Source organism: Dendrobates tinctorius, unplaced genomic scaffold (assembly GCF_039654945.1).
Source record: "Dendrobates tinctorius isolate UK_male_01 unplaced genomic scaffold, ASM3965494v1 ptg000046l, whole genome shotgun sequence".
Classification (NCBI taxonomy): domain Eukaryota; kingdom Metazoa; phylum Chordata; class Amphibia; order Anura; family Dendrobatidae; genus Dendrobates; species Dendrobates tinctorius.
Window position 1 is genome coordinate 5,336,107 of NW_027361714.1, and position 17,868 is coordinate 5,353,974.

Consider the following 17,868-nt stretch of genomic DNA (forward strand, 5'->3'; position numbering starts at 1 on the left):
ATGCACAAAGCATGGGCAACAAACAAGGAGAATTGGAACTACTAACACAGGAAAAGAAATATGATGTAATTGGAATCACTGAAACTTGGTGGGACAATACACATGATTGGAATACAAGACTAGAAGGATACAACTTATTTGCAAGAAACAGACTTGATAAACGAGGAGGGGGTGTCGCATTGTATGTTCGAAACGCGTATATCTGCACAGAGATTGAAGCTTCAGAGACTGGGAGTTCTGTGGAAACTGTTTGGGTAAGAATACAAGGACAGAACAATGGAAAGGACACCATTGTAGGCATTTACTACAGGCCGCCTGTGCAAGCCGAAGATATAGATGAACTCTTTATGCATCAGATGGCCAAGTTCTCCAAAAAATATGACATAGTTGTCATGGGAGATTTCAACTATCCAGACATTTGTTGGGAATCTCTCTCAGGCAAAACTAACAGGTCAAGGAAATTCTTATCCTCTCTTGCTGACAACTTTATCTTCCAAAAGGTAAGGGAGAAAACAAGGGGAACTGCTACCTTGGATCTAATCCTTATAAACAGGGAGGAAATGGTTGAGGAGGTAAAAGTGGCTGGGACCCTAGGAGGTAGCGACCATGCTATTTTAGAATTTTGGATAACTAGAGGCGGAAGACCTGTGAAGACTCAGACGTCAAGGTTAGATTTCAGAAAGGCAGATTTTAAGGGATTCAGAAAGAGAATTGGAGGGATCCAATGGCTGGATATCCTTAAAGACAAAAATGTCCAGGAAGGATGGGAAATCTTGAAAAATGAAATTCTCAAAGCACAGTTGTTAACAATTCCGAAAAGAGGGAAGAATAGGAAGCATTTAAGGAAACCAGGATGGATGAACACAGAACTTAAGCACATGCTAAAAAGGAAGAAAAAAATGTTTATAAAATGGAAAGAGGGAGGCATATCTAAAGAAGAATATAATGCTGTCTGCAGAACCTGCAGGGCACAAATCAGATTAGGTAAAGCTGAAAATGAACTGAGGCTTGCAAGAGATGTCAAAAGCAATAATAAAGGATTTTGGGGATATGTCAAAAGTAAAAGAAAAGTCAAAGATGCTATAGGATTTTTACAGGATGAAAATGATGAAATGGTAAGACAGGATGTTGAGAAGGCTGAACTTTTAAATTCCTATTTTGCATCTGTTTTCTCTCAGAAAGGAAATGCAACATCAACTGTTATTCACTGTCCTATTAAGGGAATAGAAGAATCCAGGATATCTATAAACAGAAAGATAGTGAGGAAACACTTAGCTAACCTAAATGAATTCAAGTCTCCAGGTCCAGATGAATTACACCCCAGAGTACTGAAGGAGATAGCAGAAGAAATTTTTGAACCCCTCTCCATAATCTTTGAAAATTCTTGGAGAACAGGAGAAGTGCCAGAAGACTGGAGAAGAGCAAATGTTGTTCCTATCTTCAAAAAGGGGAAGAAGGTGGACCCAGGCAACTATAGGCCGGTGAGTCTGACTTCTATACCAGGAAAGATCTTTGAACAAATTATTAAACAACATGTATGTCAATACCTGGATAAGAATGAAGTGATTAAACAGAGTCAGCATGGGTTTCTAACTAATAAGTCATGTCAGACTAACTTAATTTCCTTCTATGACGGTATCACTGATTGGGTGGATCAAGGAAATGCTGTAGATATAGTATATCTTGACTTCAGCAAAGCATTTGACAAAGTCTCTCATACAATCCTTATTGAAAAAATGACTAAGTATGGAATGGACAAGGCAACTGTTAGGTGGATTCATAACTGGCTTAGTGATCGGACCCAAAGAGTGGTCGTAAATGGCTGCACATCCAGTTGGAAGAATGTCTCAAGTGGGGTACCACAGGGCTCTGTCCTGGGCCCTGTATTGTTCAACATCTTTATCAACGATTTAGATGAAGGAATTGAGGGTAAACTGATTAAATTTGCTGATGACACAAAGCTAGGAGGGATAGCTAATACTAGAGAAGAGAGAGAGAGGATTCAAAAAGATTTAAATAAACTGGAGAAGTGGGCAGCAACTAACAGAATGGTTTTTAACAGGGAGAAATGCAAAGTACTACATCTGGGCAATAAAAATGAAAAAAGCATATATAGAATGGGAGGAATAGGGCTAAGTGACAGCACATGTGAAAAAGACTTGGGTATACTAATAGATCACAGACTGAATATGAGTCAACAGTGTGATGCAGCAGCAAAAAAGGCAAATGCAATTCTAGGATGTATTAACAGAAGCATACAGTCTAGATCACGTGAAGTCATTATTTCCCTCTACTCCTCTTTGGTCAGACCTCATCTGGAATATTGTGTCCAGTTTTGGGCACCACATTTTAAAAAAGACATCAACAAACTGGAGCAAGTTCAGAAAAGAGCGACCAGAATGGTGACCGGTCTGCAAACCCTGTCTTATGAGGAAAAGTTGCAGGATTTGGGAATGTTTAGTTTGCAAAAGAGAAGACTGAGAGGAGACTTAATAGCTGTCTACAAATATCTAAAGGGCTGTCACATTGTAGAAGGATCAACTTTATTCTCATTTGCACAAGGAAAGACTAGAAGCAATGGGATGAAACTGAATGGGAAGAGACACAGATTAGATATTAGAAAAAACTTTTTGACAGTTAGAGTGATCAATGAGTGGAACAGGCTGCCACGAGAAGTGGTGAGTTCTCCTTCAATGGAAGTCTTCAAACAGAGGCTGGACAGACATCTGACTGGGATGATTTAGCGAATCCTGCTTTGAGCAGGGGGTTGGACCAGATGGCCCAGGAGGTCCCTTCCAACTCTACGATTCTATGATTCTATGATTCTATGAAGCGAAGGAAAGACTTGTCTCAGGAGAATAGAAAGAAAATTATAGACAAACATGTTAAAGTTAAAAGTTATAAGACCATCTCCAAGCACCTTGATGTTCCTGAGACTACAGTACAGTTGCACATATTATTCTGAAATTGAAGCTCCATGGGACTGTAGCCAACCTCTCTGGACGTGGCCACAGGAAGAAAATTGATGACAAATCAAAGAGACAGATAATACAAATGGTAACAAAAGAGCCCAGAAAAACTTCTAAACAGATTAAAGGTGAACTTCAAGCTCAAGGAACATCAGTGTCAGATCGCACCATCCGTTGTTGTATGAGCCAAAGTGGATTTCATGGGAGATGACCAAAAAAAAATCATAAAAATGTCAGACTGGAATTTGCCAAACTACATGTTGACAAGCCACAAAGCTTCTGGGAGAATGTGCTATGGACATATGAGACAAAAAATGAACTTTTTGGCAAGGCACATCAGCGCTATGTTCACAGATGGAAAAATGGTGAGCATATCAAGAAAAGAACACTGTCCGTCCTGTGAAACATAGAGAAGGCTCTGTTATGTTCTGGGGCTGCTCTGCTGCATCTGGCACAGGGTGTCTAGAATCTGTGCAGGGCACAAAGAAATCTCAAAACTATCAAGGGATTCTAGAGATAAATGTGATGCCTAGTGTCAGAAAGCTTGGTCTCAGTCGAAGGTCATGGGTCTTGCAACAGGATAATGACCCAAAATACACGGCTAAAAACACCCAAGAATGGCTAAGAGGAAAACATTGGACTATTCTGAAGTATCCTTCTATGAGACCTGACCTAAATTCTATTGAGCACCTTTGGAAAGAGCTAAAACATGCCGTCTAGAAAAGGCAACCTTCAAACATGAGACAACTGGAGCAGTTTGCTCTTGAGGAGTGGGCCAAAATACCTGCCAAGAGGTGCAGAATAGAGTTGAGCGAAACAGGTCGGTCGGATTCAAAAATCGCCGACTTTCGCCGATCGAAACCCGACCATAGCGTGAGATCGGCCATGAGGTCGCCGATCAGCGCGCCAAAGTCGGATTTCAAATGATGCTTTCAGCACCTTTTCTCACCCAATGATGAAGGACGCACACTGTGGGCAACACGATGACATGCGCAGCGGCCAGCACCATCTTAGAGAAGGGCATTGAAGTGATTGGCTAGCTTTGTGTGGCGTCACAGTGGGTATAAAAGGCTGTGAACGCCGACCGCCATCTTACTTCTGCTGATCTTATAATAGGGAGAGGTGCTGCTGATTCTGAGCAGGGAGAGTGTTAGGCAGGGAAGAAGAAAAAAAACTGCTTCTGCTGATAGCGCTTTTCACTGTACAGTTAGTGTGCAGTGAAAGGGGAGGATTTTTGTCGTGTGCAGCAGCGCTGGTGGTCATTAGGCTGCCTTTTAAGACTACCTTCTAGCTGCATTGCTGTGTGCACATTGCTGTTCAAACTGCTTTTTTCAAAGAACTCCAAATTTTATTATTTTGTTCTGGTGAGTTACCGAGGGTTCATTTTTTCACACACCGTATAGTGGTGTACGCTCCTCACACACTACCGTGTACCGGCTGGTATCATGGACAAATACAAGCTATCTGGGTGTGACTCTGGAAGAAAAAGCGAAGGAGTTTGTCCGTTTTTCCAGACCTACACCTTAGAGTCGTTTCCGTTTTTCAAACAGTTTCGTATATCTGCTGTTTGATTATGGTCAAAACTAGACAGAGACAGCGTGTTTCAGTCCGTATACAAATACACGGAGCTTGACAATTTTCCATGCACACACCGTACAGCAGTGTACGCTCCTTACACACTACTGTGTACCGCCTTCTAGCACGGACAAATAGAAGCTACCTGTGTGTGACTCTGGAAAAAAAAGACGATGAGTTTTTCCCTTTTTCCAGACCTACACCTTAGAGTCGTGTCTGTTTTTCAAACAGTTTCGTATATCTGCTGTTTGATTATGGTCAAAACGAGACAGAGACAGAGTGTGTCAGTCCATATACAAATACACGGAGCTTGACAATTTTACATACACACATCGTATAGAGCTGTCCGATTCTCCAACAGTATTGTATATCTGCCGTTTGCATTACAGTCACTTTTATACCTAGTCAGCGTGTGTGTATGACACTCCATAAATACATATACGGAGATTGTTAGTTGCACAAAAATCGTATACAGCTGTACACTTCTGATACAGTTCCGTATATCTGCTTGTTGGATTTCGATCCAATACATACTGTGAGAGCGTCTGTGACTAACATAACATATACGTTGATTTAATTTGTTCAATACACCTTACACAGCTGGACGCTCCTCATACAGTACCATCTCTCTGCTGGTATTTTTGGTACATTTTACCAAACATGAGGAAGTATGGTGGAAGAGGCCGCGGACGTGGGCAGGGGGGCGCAGCTGATACTGATGGTGGTGCTGCATCGGCTGGTTCTGGCAAAAGCACAATAGCAGCTAAGGCAGGAGGTGTTGAGCCTGCGTCATCCTCTGGCCCAAGAAGGCCTGTAAGGTTGCCTTTTCTTGGAGTAGGAAAGCCGCTTTTAAAACCGGAGCATCAGGAACAGGTTTTGGCATACATTGCCGAAAGAGACACCAGCTCTATTGCCTCCTCTTCTGAACGGTCAAAACCTGCAAGCACGGAGTCGACAGTGCAGGGTTCTGGTCATAAAAAAACCCTTTCCTTGTGTCCTTCACCCCCACCAAAAGTTAAGGATGCGGCAGCCCACACTTCAGATTACTCTATGGAGATCTTTTCACATACCATGCCTGAGTTATCCAGTCAAATCCTAAATTCCCCAGTCCAAGATGAATCTTACATGGAGTGCACTGATGCACAGCCACTGCTAGATGATTCTGCTGGTACATTGACCTACAGCACTAAATTGCCCTCGCAGTCTATTGAGCCAGAATCTGACCCTGATGAAACCCAGGTACCCCTTCCCGCATGCTATACCACCTTACACGGTGACACAGAGGACGGTAAAGAGGAAGGTGCAAATGACCTTGAAGAGGAGGTGATGGATGACCCAGTTCTGGACCCGGATTGGCATCCATTGGGAGAGGAGGGTGGCTCTGGTAATAGTTCAGATAAGGAGAAGGATCCGCAGCAGGCATTGACATCGCAGCAGCGGTTATCTAGCAGGCCCGTAGCTGTCCTAAAACGTGGAACAAAAACTAAAAGAGTTGCAGGACAGCTTGACCAGACGGTCAACTTAGCACAGCGTGCAAGGCCAGAAAATGTTTACCATAGTAGGAAGAGTGCAGGGTGGCACTTCTTTGTCTAAAATCCTACTGATGAGGCAAAGGTTACCTGTAAGAAGTGCGGAAGGTCCTTTAGCCGATGTAAACAACTCAGAAATTTCAATACCAGTTGCATGCTTAGACATTTAATCAACATGCACTTGCAAGCGTGGACGGACTACAAAACCTCAGGTAGCACATGTGCACCTGCTCCGACTGAAGGTAGCCAACAACGCTCCATCGCTACCCCCACTGTAAGACCATCGCCACCATTAAGCACACCACCAGCACTAAATGTGGAGGTGTCGTTGCAAGGCCAAAGCACTCAGGGAATCACAATGGTTTTGCAACACAGCACTGAATCTATGCCATCACCACCAATACCATCACCAACCCCCTCTCATTCCATCCGGTCCACCGCTACTTCCCCCATATGCAGCTCTCCAGTCCAGCTCACCCTACCAGACACTCTGAGTAGGACAAGAAAGTATTCATCCTCTCATCCGTGTGCACTGTGTTTGAACGCCTACAATGCCAAACTAATCTCATTAGAGATGATGCCCTACCATTTGGTTGAAAGCGAAGCTTTCCGCGACCTCATGGCCTACGCTGTCCCACGCTATGACCTACCCAGTCAGCACTTCTTTTCTCGAAAAGCCATCCCTGCCCTCCACCGGCATGTGAAAGACCACATTGTCCATGCACTAAAACAGTCAGTGAGTGGAAAGGTGCACCTCACAACAGATGTATGGACCAGTAGGCATGGCCAGAGCCGTTACGTGTCCATCACTGCGCACTGGGTTAATGTGGTGGATGCAGGCTCCATTGGGGACATTGGCGGTGGAACAGTGCTGTCTATCCCATGGTATAGGAAACAGTTGGCTGTAGGCTTTCGACCCTCCTCCTTCATAAGTGAAAGCTCATCCACAGAGCACAGTCGCACGAGCACTCCATCCGCAGCTGGCAGTTTTGCACACGAGGTGTCCCACTATCGAACAGCTAGTGGTAAGCGTCAGCAGGCTGTGTTAAAGATAATGTCTTTGGGCGACAACAGACCCACCGCGGAGGTACTGGCCGACTACTTGCAGCGACAAACAGAGTCATGGCTGTGCAGTCTACATCTTGAGGCAGGCAAGGTAGTCAGTGATAACGCCCGTAATTTTGTGGCAGCCATAGCCCGTGCAAAACTCACACATATACCTTGCCTGGCTCACACTTTGAACCTGGTGGTGCAGTGCTTCCTTAATAATTATCCGGAGTTAATATCCCTGCTCCATAAGGTGCGAAGACTGTGCTCGCACATCCGTCGCTTGGCCGTACACTCCAGTCATATGCAGAAGCTGCAGCAATTGCTCCACCTCCCCAAGCACCGCCTAATCATAGACATTGCAACAAGGTGGAACTCCACCCTACACATGGTTGAGAGGCTGTGCAAACAGAGGCAGGCTGTAATGCATTTGTGGGAGGATACACGGGCAGGCAGTTTGAGGGCAGACATGGAATTGTCGGGTGTGCAGTGGTCAAAGCTGAAAGAACTCTGTAAAGTCCTTCAGTGTTTTGAAGCATTCAAACGGCTGGTAAGCGCAGACGACGCCATCATAAGCATGAGCATCCCAATAATGCATCTGATCATACAAAGTTTGACGCACATTAAGGATCAGGCGTCTGCAGCGGAGGAGGAGGAGGAGGAGGGAAGCCTTGATGACAGTCAGCCATTGTCTGGTCAGGGAACTGTCCTGGACGAGGTGGAGGAAGAAGAGGAAGAGGAGGAGGATGAAGATGAGGGGGATGATTATTTTGGCCAGGAGGATGTTTCTCAGGGGGGAAGAGAAAACGTTGGCATTCTAAGGTCAGGTACAGTGTTTGTGTATGACTGTAGGGATGTGGATTTGCCAGAAACTGCTCCTCCACCCACCACGGGCAGTACATCATTGACACCTGGAACATTGGCCCACATGTGCGATTATGCCTTGCGGATCCTTAAAAGGGACCCCCGCATTGCCAAAATAATGAGGGATGACGACTACTGGCTGGCCAGCATCCTCAAATCACACTACAAAGGCAAATTACACAACATCATGCCACACGAGAACCTAGAGATAGTATTGACAAACAAACATGCAACTGTGATAAACCGTTTGTTTGAGACTTTCCCAGCACACAGCAGCGGTGCTGGTTCTCCCACGAGCCGTAGTGGGCACAATGGAAGAGGTGTTCGTGGTGCACACAGCAGAAGTGGTGTTGGAGACAGGGGTTTAATGACCATGTTGTGGAATGATTTCTCAAGTACCACTAACACGACTGCTAATACTGCATCGATTAAAAGTGACAGGAGGCAGCAGTTGTCAACTATGTTTACAAACTACTTTTCCTCCCATATCGATGTTCTTCATCACAGGTCATTCCCCTTTGACTATTGAGCCTCTAAACTGGACGCCTGGCCTGAATTGGCACAATATGCCTTACAGGAGCTCGCTTGCCCAGCTGCTAGTGTGTTATCTGAAAGAGTCTTCAGTGCTGCTGGATCAATCCTGACAAAAAAAAGGACCCATCTGTCGACTCAAAATGTTGATGATCTAACCTTCATTAAAATGAACCATGCATGGGTTTCAAAGGATTTTGTCCCACCGTCCCCTGATGACACAAAGGTTACCAGAAAAGTGCCTCGGTTTTTTACTCCTCTTCCTCGGACTTGCCCAATTACGCCATTTGCAGCAGCTGAATGTCCAGCCAACACATCAACATATGCCAATTTTTAAACCTCCCTAACTGGGCTGCCCACCCCTCCCCCAACGGCTGGGTTCAAGACCTGGTGCACCTGGGCAAGTGGCGTTGCTCTGAACAGGTGGATGGGCCCACTGATGGCCGACGGCAATGGCACAGGGCCCCTCATAGTACAATACAGTGTCTCAGATGGTGGGAGGGCCCACTCGCCGTCAGACACACCAGCGTACTATGAGGGGCCCTGTGCCAGTACCGTCGACCACGATTATGCCCCCCCTGCTTGGTCATGGCCACAGCACTTGCAAGTTGCAATACTTACCTCTCCCTGCTCCACCGCTGTGTAGTCGAGGCAGTTAAATCCTTCACAGGGACGGCCACTAGAAATTTGGTGTATTGATCAATGATGGTTAAGATGTAGCTATGGCCTGTCCTGCTAGCCTCTACCTTCAGATGATCAATGGCTACCATTTGAAATGGACGTCAACTTACAAGCAGATGCAGTGGTGGTTTATGATCACCTTTCACAGTTGTGATAGTCACAGACGTATGACATTCCTGCCACCATTTTTCAATGTCTCCTCTCATGCCAATCCAATAGAATCACCTACAACCTGTGGCTTCTGTCTTTTGCACTCCAAAATGACCAGACACATCATGGTAGGCCGTGAGGACCATGGGTACATCTCTCCCTGTGATCACAATTTGATGGAGACGAGTAATGGTGATGCTACTGCGATAAAGGAATACTTTCTTCACAAAGAACCTTTTTTGCTTTCTCCACAGGCACAGTAACTGAGGGTCTGCATCGCCTCTGCAACATCTACCAGGAGGTTTTCCCACGATGAGTAATCCCAAAATTTCTGCTGACTCTCAACTTTGCGTCTATACTTGTATCCATGTAGTTTCCAGTAGCGGAGTTTCTGGACTGGCTTACTGAGATTGAAATATATACGAAGATTTAAAAGTACCACAACACTGTGTACTGGTGAACTGTTATGAATGGGTCACCGAGGAGAAAAAAGCAAAACAAGCTAAGTCACAGAAAACCAGAGGGGTTGGTAACTATGCAGATTGCAGATCCCTGATCTTACCACACAACTAGCAGTAGCCGTGGAGCATGCCTACGATGAACCTAGATGCCTCATCATGGTTGGAGGACTAAATAAGCCTAACGCAAGAAAAGGGAAAACTAACTGCCCCAGAGCAGACCCCAAAGGAATAGATAGCCCCCACACATGTATTGACGGTGAAACAAGATGAAGGCACAAACACAGGCAGGAAAATAGGCTGAGCAAATGATGGGGCCTAAACTAACTAGACAGGAAAGGAAAGGAAAGGCACTGTCTGCAACCTGCAAAAAACCCTACAAAAATAATGTCCAACACTTCTGATAGCAAAATTATCCCTGAAGTCACTAGACTTCTCCCACTATATCAGCACTCTGAAATATTCTGAGACAGAGCAAAAAGAGACCGGACTAGTAAGGGACAAAAAGCCAATTGGCAAAATACTGATAAATAAGAGTGGAAATTCAGCACAGCCCCCAGCCGGGGCTGGCTGACCACACAAAAAACTGAATAGACCAACAAAATCAAGTGTGAACATTAGCAGAAAAACTTAGCTTTAGATGACTGGAACAGAGCTGAAAACCAAGAGCTGACAAGCCAGAAGGAATCACCAGCAACTGAACAGGGCGTTGGCTGTCTTAAATCCAATCTGAGAATCCTGAGGTCCAATCGTCATCCTCATTCTCAGGTGGCAGATCTCCACCGATCAAATCAGCCTCACTACCTCCTTTTACCACCAGAGGGAGTCTGGAAGAACTCACAACTAGTGAACCAGAGAATGAACTCACAACAGTGTATGCTATGAATACGTTTCCCTTTTTCTACTTTTTTTATTCTGGTGTAATACATAGTGAGTGTCACGGTTACGCGTGGCTGGACACAGTGCCTCCAGCAGGGCGGATTTAGATGACACACGTGACCCTGGATACACCACCTCCAGTTGGGCGAATTTAAATAATAAAACGTGCAGCTGGATACGCCGCCTCCAACAGGCGAACTTCGGAAATACACGTAAGTCTGGAAACCCCTCCTCCAGTAAGGCGAATTTAAACAATAAAAGGGGAAACCTGGGTAACAATAACAATGGATGCCCTGCGATAGGGAACGGGTACGTGGAGACCTCCTGCACTCCCCTGAGTCAGTGTCTCTACACTCCTAACGTTCCCTAGGCCGGTTCCGCACTGGGCACCGCTCAGGATACCTTTAAACCCTAGCTCGCCCTCCACCTACCCCTTTCTAGTGAAATGGCCGGTGCGGAAACTAATCCCACCACTGCACTAAAACACACATAAGGAAAAGAGGCAAAACAGGGAAAAACCACTTAGCTTTGCTCTGTTGCTTACGCTTCCAGCAACAGAGCCCACCACCTACGTGCATCTTTTCCTCCGACTGGATCCAACACCATAGTGCAGCCTTGGAGCAAACAGAGTCCACCACCTGCATGCAGCTGTCCAGAAACAGAGTCCAGCATATGAGTCCAGCTTTCCAGCAACCGAGTCCAGCATCATGAGTGCAGGTCTACACCATAGCTGCCACTCCACCAAGCCATGCAAGAACTCCTTGCTGACACCATAGCTTCAACTCCACCAAGCAATGTCAGCCCTCCTCGCAGACACCATAGCTGCAACTCCAGGACTCTCACTGAGCTGCCCGGGACTCTCCTTCAGAGAACTTTAAGATTACCCCAACACTGTATACAGCTGTATGCTTGCGTTACATAACCCATTTACAGCTTTTCATATTCTTGTGTAATCCATACTGGGCCTGAGAGCATTTGTGTCTGCCTCCTGAAATGTATACGGAGAATCAGAATGTTTACACTATACTATATATACCTGGTATCTGGTGATACTGTACCCTTTTTCAACTTGTTATTTTATTGGGTAATCCATACTGAGCCTGTGAGCATCTGTGTATGCCTCATGAAATATATATTGGGATTTACTGTTATCCATAGACTGTATAGAGCTGTATTCTTCTGATACAGTACCATATATCTGCTGGTATTTTGGGTTCATTTTCCAAAACATGAGGAAGTATGGTGGAAGAGGATGCGGATGTGGGCTTGGAGGGCCACCTGGCACTGATGGTGGTGGTGGGGCATCTGCTGGTAGTGCCAAAAACACAATAGCAGCTAAGGCAGGAGGTGTTAAGCCAGTGTCATGATGTAGCTCTGGAAGGCCTGTAAGGCTCCCTTTTCTGGGAGTAGGTAGACTGCTTTTAAAGCCGGAGTATCAGGAACTGTTTTTGGCTTACATTGCTGAAACAGCCTCCAGCTCTATCGTCTCCTCTTCTGAAGTTGTAAAAAATGCAAGCTGTTGTGAGTTCATTTTCCCCTTCGTCACTGAGGTCTGGTGAACTCCCTATTCTGGTAAAGGAAGGTAATGAGCCTGATTATCAGGCACCTGAGCCTAATGACGATGACTGGCTGAGTGGAGTCTCGGACTGGATATAAGGCTGCCGACGCCCTTCTGCCCTGCGGGTGATTTCTCTGTGGACTTCTAAGAGACCAGTCTGATACCTGCTCCCTAAAGCTAAGTTTTCTGCTTTGCCTTTTAGCATTTGTGTTTTATTTTTGTTTGCCTTGCTTTTCTGGATTCTGCCATTCCCTGCTGGGGTGAGCTGAATCTCCTTTTGCCGGTTGCTCTGTCTTCAGAATATTCCTGAGTACTGACATAGTCTTTTGAAGCCTAGCGTCTTCAGGGCCTTTTTCACTGTCAGTCTGTTGGCTCTTATTTTCATAGGGTTTTTCACGGATTGCAGACAGCAGCCTTCCTGTCCTTTCCTATCTAGTTAGCTTGGGCCCCGTCTTTGCTCAGTCTATCTTTCTGTCTGTGTTGTGTTCTTTCTTCTTGCTTCACCGTCATTATTTGTGGGGGCTGCCTTTTGCTTTGGGGTCTGCTCTGGGGCAGTTTAGATTTCCCTTTCTGTCTTTAGGCTATTTAGTTCTCCGGCTGTGATCGAGGGGTCTAGGGCATCGTAGGAAACCCCCACGGCTACTGCTGGTTGTGTTGATAGGTTCAGGGGTCTGCAATCCGATAGCTGCCAACCTCTCTGGTTTTCTGGACTTAGCTAACATTTCTGTTTTTGCCTCCTATGGTGACTCAATCATAACAGCAAGCACTGAGTCGTAACTGCAGGCTTCTGGTCAGAAGCAACCCCTTTCCTTGTGTCCTTCACCCACACCAAAAGTGAAGGATGTGGAAGCACACACCTCAGATTACTCCATGGAGCTCTTTTCACATACCATGCCTGGTTTAATTAAAAATAGGGCCCATCATGTACTGGAGCAATGTAAATGGGGCAGATCAGACACTGGAGCAGCATGTAAGGGGCCCATTATACACTGGAGCATTACAAATGGGGCCCATTATATATGGAGCATTATTAGGGCCCATGATACACTGGAGCATCATCCATGAGGCTCATCATGTACTGGAGCATTGTAAATGGGGCAGATCAGACACTGGAGCAGCATCTAAGGGGCCCATTATACACTGGAGCATAACAAATGGGGCCTATTATATATGGAGCATTATTAGGGCCCATCATACACTGGAGCATCATCCATGAGGCCCATCATGTACTGGAGCATTGTAAATGGGGCAGATCAGTCACTGGAGCAGCATCTAAGGGGCCCATTATACACTGGAGCATTACAAATGGGGCCCATTATATATGGAGCATTATGTGGAGCTCATCATATACTGTATGGAACATTATATGTGACTAATTATTTGGTAAGGAGTAATATATGGGGCTCTTTATTCTGCATGGCGCACAATGTGGTGGCCATAACACTGTAAGGAGTAATATACTGTCGAGTTTTTGAGCTATTGTAGAATTTAAAATAGATCAGTCATGTCATGTAAGCAGTGAAGTATGTGTCATTGTATTATACCTATATTTCTGTGGAGTATCGAAGCATCATGAGTTGTGGTATGTGTTAACCCCTTCACCCCCAAGGGTGGTTTGCACGTTCATGACCGGGCCAATTTTTACAATTCTGACCACTGTCCCTTTATGAGGTAATAACTCTGAAACGCTTCCATGGATCCCAGTGATTCTGACACTGCTTTCTCGTGACATATTGTACTTCATGTTAGTGGTAAAATTTCATTCATATAACTTATGTTTATTTGTGAAAAAAATGGAAATTTGGCGAAAATTTTGAAAATTTTGAAATTTTCCAACTTCAAATTTTTATGCCCTTAAATCACAGAGATACGGCACACAAAAAACTTAATAAGTAACATTTCTCACATGTTTACTTTACATCACCACAATTTTAGAACCAAAATTTTTTTTTGTTAGGAAGTTATAAGGGTTAAAAGTTGACCAGTGATTTCTCATTTTTACAACACCATTTTATTTTTACGGACCACATCACATTTGAAGCCACTTTGAGGTGTCTATATGATAGAAAATACCCAAAAGTGACACCATTCTAAAAACTGCACCCCTCAAGGTGCTCAAAACCACATTCAAGAAGTTTATTAACCCTTCAGGTGCTTCACAGGAATTTTTTGAATATTTAAAGAAAAATGAACATTTAACTTTTTTTCACAAAAAAAAATGATTCAGGTTCAATTTTTTTTATTTTACCAAGGGTAAAAGGAGAAATTGGACAGGAAAAGTTATTGTGCAATTTGTTCTGAGTATGCTGATACCTAATATGTGGGGGGTAACCACTGTTTCGGCGCATGGCAGAGCTCAGAAGGGAAGGGCCGCTGTTTGACTTTTTTCAATGCAAAATTGGCTGCAATTCTGATCGGACGCCATGTCACGTTTGGAGAGCCCCTGATGTACCTAAACAGTGGAAACCCCCCACAAGTGACCCCATTTTGGAAACTAGACCCCCCAAGGAACTTATCTAGGTATGTGCTGAGATCTTTGAACCCTCAAGTGCTTCACAGAAGTTTATAACGTACAGCGGTACAATTAAAAAATCATATTTTTTCCACAAAAATGATCTTTTCACCCTCAATTTTTATTTTCCCAAGGGTAACAGGACCCTAAAAGTTATTGTGCAATTTGTCCTGAGTACGCTGATACCCCATATGTGGGTGTAAACGACTATTTGGGCGCATGGCAGAGCTCGGAAGGGAAGCAGCGCCATTTGACTTTTTTGGCTGGAATTGAGATCGGACACCATGTCGCGTTTGGAAAGCCCCTGATGTACCTAAACAGTAGAAACCCCCCATAAATGACACCATTTTGGAAACTAGACCCCCTAAGGAACTTATCTAGATGTGTGGTGAGAACTTTGAACCCCCAAGGGCTTCACAGAAGTTTATAACGTACAGCCGTACAATTATAAAATCATATTTTTTACACAAAAATTATCTTTTCACCATCAATTCTTTCTTTCCCAAGGGTAATAGGACCCTAAAAGTTATTGTGCAATTTGTCCTGAGTACGGTGATACCCCACATGTGGGGGTAAACCACTATTTGGGCGCATGGCAGAGCTCGGAAGGGAAACAGCGCCATTTGACTTTTTTGGCTGGAATTGAGATCGGACACCATGTCGCGTTTGGAAAGCCCCTGATGTACCTAAACAATGGAATCCCCCCACAAGTGACCCCATTTTGGAAACTATACCCCCTAAGGAACTTATCTAGATGTGTGGTGAGCACTTTGACCTCCCCCAGTACTTCACAGAAGTTTATAACGCCGGTTCGTGAAAATAAAAAAATCATATTTTTTCCACAAACATGATCATTTAGTCCCCATTTTTTTATTTTCCCAATGGTACCAGGAGAAAATGGACCCCAAAAGTTGTTGTCCAATTTGTCCTGAGTACACTGATACCCTATATGTGGGAGAAAACTACTGTATGGGCACGTCGGGGCTCGGAAGGGAAGTAGTGACGTTTTAGAATGCAGACTTTGATGGAATGGTCTGCGGGTGTTATGTTGCCTTTGGAGAGCCCCTGATGTACCTAAACAGTGGAACCCCCCCACAAATGACACCATTTTGGAAACTAAACCCCCTAAGGAACTTATCTAGATGTGTGGTGAGCACTTTGAACCCCCAAGGGCTTCACAGAAGTTTATAATGCCCGGGTGTGAAAATAAAAAAATCGTATGTTTTCCACAAACATGATCATTTAGTCCTCAATTTTTTTATTTTCCCAAGGGTACCAGGAGAAAATGGACCCCAAAAGTCGTTGCCCAATTTGTCCTGAGTACACTGATACCCCATATGTGGGAGAAAACTACAGTATGGGCACACGTCGGGGCTCGGAAGGGAAGTAGTGACATTTTGGAATGCAGACTTTGATGGAATGGTCTGCGGGTGTTATGTTGCCTTTGGAGAGCCTCTGATGTACCTAAACAGTGGAAACCCCCACAAATGACACCATTTTGGAAACTAGACCCCCTAAGGAACTTATCTAGGACTGTGGTGAGCACTTTGAACTCCCCCAGTGCTTCACAGAAGTTTATAACGCCCAGGCGTGAAAATAAAAAAATCGTATTTTTTCCACAAACATGATCATTTAGTCCCCAATTTTTTATTTTCCCAAGGGTACCAGGAGAAAATGGACCCCAAAAGTTGTTGTCCAATTTGTTCTGAGTACCCTGATACCTCATATGTGGGAGAAAACTACTGTATGGGCCCACGTCGGGGCTCGGAAGGGAAGTAGTGACGTTTTAGAATGCAGACTTTGATGGAATGCTCTGCGGGTGTCATGTTGCCTTTGGAGAGCCCCTGATGTACCTAAACAGTGGAAACCCCCAACAAATGACACCATTTTGGAAACTAGACCCCCTAAGGAAGTTATCTAGATGTGTGGTGAGCACTTTGAACCCCCAAGGGCTTCACAGAAGTTTATAACGCCCGGGCGTGAAAATAAAAAATCATATTTTTTTCCCACAAAAATGATATTTTTGCCCCCAATTTTTTATTTTCCTAAGGGCAACAGGAGAAATAGGACCTCAAAAGTTGTTTTGCAATTTGTCCTGAGTAGGCTGATACCCCATATGTGGGAGTAAAACACTGTTTGGGCGCATGTCAAAGCTTGGAAGGGAAGGAGCACCATTTTACTTTTTCAATGCAGAATTGGCTGGAATTGAGATCAGACACCATGTTGCGTTTGGAGAGCACCTGATGTGCCCAAACAGTGGAAACCCCCCAATTCTAACTCCAACCCTAACCCCAACACACCCCTAACCCTAATCTCAGCCCTAACCCTAGCCCTAATGGGAAAATGGAAATAAATACATTTTTTTAATTTTATTATATCTCCCTAATTAAGGGGGTGATAACGGGGGGTTTGATTTACTATATATGGCGGTTTTTATGTTTGGCAGCTGTCACACGCTAAAAGACGCTTTTTATTGTAAAAATAGTTTTCGCATCACCACATATTGAGAGCTATAATTTTTCCATATTTTGACCCACCGAGTCATGTGAGGTCTTTTTTTTTGCGGGACGAGTTGACGTTTTTATTGGTACCATTTTCGGGCACGTGACATTTTTTGATCGCTTTTTATTCCGATTTTTGGGACGCAGAATGAACAAAAACCAGCGTTTCATGAATTTCTTTTGGGGGGGTGCGTTTAAACCGTTCCGCGTGCGGTAAAATTGATAAAGCGGTTTTATTCTTCGGGTCAGTACGGTTACAGCGATACCTCATTTATGTTTTTTTATGTTTTGGCGCTTTTATGCAATAAAAACAATTTTATATAAAAAATAATTATTTTTGCATCGCTTTATTCTGCGAGCTATAACTTTTTATTTTTTCTCTGATGATGCTGTATGGCAGCTCGTTTTTTGCGGGACAAGATGGCGTTTTCAGCTGTACCATGGATATTTATATGCATCTTTTTGATCGCTCGTTATTGCACTTTTTCTTTGGCGGTATGATAATAAATCATTATTTTTTGCTTCGTTTTTTATTTTTATTTTTTAAGGGGTTCGCTAAAGGGGTTAACTAATGGGACAGTTTTATAGAGCAGGTCGTTACGGACGCGGCGATA

General features: G+C 44.3%; 1 protein-coding gene across 7 annotated transcripts in view; it reads left to right on the plus strand.

The window, feature by feature from the left end:
• The window catches only part of AIG1 (androgen induced 1), a 621,643-nt gene that overhangs the window by 225,822 nt on the left and 377,953 nt on the right, over positions 1-17,868 (plus strand). The window lies entirely within an intron of this gene.